The following is a 4,786-nucleotide window of genomic DNA, read 5'->3' as shown; positions in this document are numbered from 1 at the left end:
TCTAGAGGTCATTCCTTCTGGATGTGTGACTCCTAAATTATTCTAACTTTATTAGACAGTGTTCTTCAGAGTAGTGCCTCAGTTTTCCTGTTTCCATCTCTATCACCTAATGGCCATGCCCTATATTTTTCTTCCTGCTTTAAATGAAAGACACATGAACTCTCGCCATTAGTAGAACCTGAGAGCACTTTCTCAGACTTTAAAACAAAGAGTGATGGTTGATTGAATGTTTAGCACCATTGCATGTTTCCTGCCCTCAGGGGACGTCTCCGTCTCTGTGAGGACTACTGGTTGGCAGGAATGTCTCTGTATCAGCGTACGAGGTGGACACCCAGGAAGATAGAAAGACAGACGAATGCTTTCTGACAGAACGCCGTCCTTAAACTGTGACTTCAGCTAGACACATGGAAGGATCACGGCACAGTGCTCTTCAGCCTGTGGCCGCTACGACTTCAAATACCAAGGAAAAATAATTTAATGAATATTATTTTGTTGTTGTTGTTAAAAAATGTTCTCCCATGACAAGAAGTCCGTGCTGCAGTAGAAATAATCTCAGTGAAGGTAAAAGGAGCGTGGAGGGGGGCCGCCTACACTACCCGGACCTTAGATGGTATTAGGCTCCAGGACAGGAGAGCGTATTATGCTCCCTGGTGTTCAGAGCCAGCCCTGCTCTTTCTATAAGAGGAATCGCAAGTCCTCTCTCCTTGGTGCTGCACTTAAATCAGGGATGGGCCTGCCTAGGACAAAAGTGGTTCTGCCCCTCAGGAGCGAGGGGAGGCAGGTGCCCTGTGGAAGCACAAGGAGACAGAGCAGGGCCTGCGGCTGTCTTCTGGTGATGCCAGGCGAGCAGGGGACAAGGCTCCTGGCCAAAGCTAAGCAAGGACACATTGCCACCCACACGCAGCCCGTCCCCGGCTCCATCCCACCCATTGCAGTCTTGCCCTCAGCAGTCATGGGGCTTGGGCCTTCTGGGGTGGCCCATAGCAGATGCACCTCAGCTTGTAGACGTGCGAGATTTTCATTCTGGTCACTGTTCCTACAGCCTTTGTTTTCTAGAATATGAATGTTTGCCACTTAATCCCCAAATTAAGTTAGCAGAGGTAGAAAAGCCCTTTCCCCTTGCATTCTATAGCCCTAAGTCTCACCCTGAGATACTTGGTTGGTGCCTAATGGCTTGCTTTCCTTGGTTGGTTCCTGGCTTTTGTGACATTGGATTGCAGATCATCTCCAAGCTGAGGATCAAGAATGCAGAACAGGGAGATGGGTGAAGTACTCACAGTCCAGTTTCCCCTACCAATTCTATTCTTCACGGTACTGGGGGGAGGGTGCTATAATGGTTCCCAAGCACAAATAGTGAAGGCGCCTCTTGTGTGTGCACTTCATTAGTCACCAGGAAGAAAGGTGAGTTGCATATTGGGCAGAGCTGAGGAGGATGGGGAAGAAACACACTTTGCAAGCCAGGTGGCCCTGCTGCTCACTGGTCCCTCCACTCAGGATGCCCTGCATTGGACAAGGAAGGTTCCCCTAAGGTCCATAGGCAGCATCAGCCTGAGGTACACTGGCAAGTGGTGGAACTCTTAGGAGGTACAGCCCGCTGGAAGGATGCTGGGAGGATGCTAGATCATTGAAGGTCACTGTAGTAGTGTCCTTAAAGGGGATACCCAGTCTTCTCTGTCTGTCCTCACAGCCACCACAAGGGGAAAAGACTTCCTCTGTCACATGCTCTTGCTATGACATCCTGTGCTGTCACAGGCTCAAAACACTAAAGCTAAGAGACAGTGGACAGAAACCTGTGAGGCCACGAGCCAAGATAGACCTATTTTCCAGCTGGTTTGCCTCAGGTATTTGTCATAGTGATGAAAACTTACAGAAGAGGCAGCTGTGGGGAGATCTGTGGGGGGACCTGCAGGGGGTGGAAGGAGGAAGATGGGGAGCCTGCGGCCCTTGTTTCCACCAATATTTGCCTAGTTTTCCTTTTCTTGTTCGTCTCAGGAGGAATTATATGTTTTATACTAGTAACTTCTTTATATGAACATAGGGTAAGAATGACAAAATCAGCAGCTAAGTATTAATGAAAAGGGTCTCAGAGTATTACTAGGCATCGTCTTTCGAAAATCATGTTCAATGGGTGGGTTGCTCTGAGTGTGTTACACTGACTTATTGGAGATGTTTCAGAGTTTTTAAGAAAACTAAACTTGCCTCTCCCTCTGCTAGCTCGGCACTCAAGCCTTCCCTGAGGCACTGAGCAGGGAGTGGTCTAGAGAGTACCATGGACTGTGGAGTCAATCCTATAACGTGAGAAGAAAGCCACGGATGAGCCTGGGACTACAACTGAGTCAGTTAAAAGGTGTCATCCCAGAGCCAGCCAAATAGCTCAGCAGATTAAAGCACCTGCAAGCAGGCACTGGGGCTGGGGTTCAATCCCCGGGCCTACCGTGCCGATCCCGCCCCCAGGACACGCTGAGACAGCAGTTGAGACTGGGCATGGTGGCGCCCACCTATAATCCCAGCTCTTGGGAGGCTGTAAACAGGTGGACCACTATAAGTCCGATCTAGTAGTGAGACCCTGAACACCCTGTAGACCCTTCCCTAAAATACACACTCACAAAAAAGTGTCATCAGAACCAGTGAAATGTCCTTTTTACATTGCATAAACTTCACAGAGCTAAGAGAAAGCCTGTCAAATGTACCTAGAGATTTAAATTTTCAGTTGAAACTGAGTTACCTTGAGGAATTTTTGCATTACTATATTTCAAAAAAAATTACTCTTGAGGTTTATTACTTTCTATGAAAGATTTTTTTACTAATCCAATGACTGGGTAAGGATTTTGTTCCTGGGATCACTTTAAAGTTTATAAACAAACAAACAAACAAACAAACACATCTTTGATACTCAAATTTCATTGGAAGAAAATGAGTACAGACTTAGATTTCATCACAGCTCTCCCAAGAATGTGCAGTTTTCAACACAGAGAAGCCATATCCAAACGAACCAAACCTGGGGCCAGCGGCTGGCTGACAAGGGTGAAGGGCAGGGAGTAGCGCTGTCTCCTACAGCAGGCTGTCCTGTGGGGCGGGCCTCCCACAAGGCACGTCACATGTGTCATCATCGTCATTGACTGGTAAGAGGACGCTCTGAGGTGAGTTGTCTTGAACCACGTTGTTAACACAATGCTGAAGCTGGGATTGAAGCCAGATCACTTTGACAACAACGCCCAGCATAAGAGATGGGAACAAAGAGAAATCTTAGGTCAGCAAAGGAGGTTGGAAGACAGCAGGCCTACTGCCAAGGTGAGTGTGTACAGTGGCTCACCTCTCCAGCTTGATGGTTGAGTGGAGAATAGCTAGGTGAAGGCCTGATACAGGAGGGGTAGATAAAAAGGCGAGGACCTGTTCACCAGCAGAAATCAGAGAAAAGCCGCTGACTCTTCAAGCCAATTCTGTGATTCATGGAAATTTGTTTGATGTTTTCCTACACAAAAAGCTGACAACGTGGGGGAACTATTCTCCCTAGGTTTTGATGAGGCTTTAATTGTGGATAAAAGACAGCAGCTTCCATTTAATCTGTCAGTAACATCTAGCTTTAGAAGGCATCTGGATAGCATCTGCCGTCTACATGTCGCCTTTGCTTTCCACCCTGGTACTTGGACTCTCCTTCCGCTGGCAAGAGACCGGGAGACCAGCTGACACCTCCAGCCCGCTGGGAAGCAGCTCTTTTGTGTTCTGATGCGGTGACGTTTACGAAGCTACAGTTCTCCCTGCTGAGACATGACGCAGCCTGTCAGTGCTTCTTAGTGCTTCAGTGAGTTTCCTTGGGCTCAGATTGTTTGTCCTCTGATCAGCTTATTGGTTGCATTGTACAGAGGCTCCCTTGGGTCTGCTTGAGCCAGCGGCAGAGCCCGCTGGCGCCCAGTTCCGTCCCTTCCTCTTCCTTCTGCCATGAAGGACGTGGGCGTAAAGATCCAGAGCGGACCATCTTGAACGCTTCTGAAACTAAGTCTCCAGAGAAGAAAAGACTGAAAATCCGAAACGTGCATCGAGTCGCAAGCAGTCTGGCTGCTCTCGGAGGCAGAAAGCTCTCGCAGGCCGTGATTCCTGCTTCGTAAGTCACCCCGAGACGCGCCTTGCTCTGGGTGGTCCTCAAGCCCGAGCGAAGCGCTGGCGACCCGCCCTCCTCGCTCAGCAACCGCGCTAAGGCCGTCCTACCTTATTCACCCCACAAGCCTGGGAGTGACTCGACCATGCAGGTGGTAATTCCCACTGCGGGCAAGATTCCTGGACAATCCGTGTATCGTTATGGAAGGGAAACATTCAGGGATACTTGTTAGGCAGAAGGAAGAGGGCTTTGCTGGAGACCACCGTGTCACTCTGCGGCCGTGGCCGTGAGACCATGCGGTAGGGAGGGAGGCGAGCGCAGCCCCGAGCGCAGCAGGGTGGGTGGGGACAGGCGCGTGTCCGTGTCCGCGGAGGGCAAGTTCCGAGGAGGCCGCCAGGCCAAAGGCGGAGGCCGGCCCAGCCGCCCCAACAGCGCTTCCTGCTTGAAGACCAGCTAAGGAGAGCAGAGGGCCGCGGGGAAGTGCGGGAGGACGCAGCACCCTAGCAGACATCCATCGGAGCGGCCTGATGTGGAGGGCTCCTTAACGGACTTACATAGTTCAAAGGAAACCTTTACCAAGAGAGAGGACAGACAAGTGCTTTTCTTCCACAAACTTGAGTCAGGCTCCAGGAGCCTCTCCTAGCCGGCTCCTTGTGAAGTCTAATTTGAGGGAATAGCTCACTTGGTTAA

Source organism: Octodon degus, unplaced genomic scaffold (genome assembly GCF_000260255.1).
Source record: "Octodon degus isolate 3935 unplaced genomic scaffold, OctDeg1.0 scaffold00054, whole genome shotgun sequence".
Taxonomy (NCBI): domain Eukaryota; kingdom Metazoa; phylum Chordata; class Mammalia; order Rodentia; family Octodontidae; genus Octodon; species Octodon degus.
Note: the sequence above shows the minus strand (reverse complement) of the source record.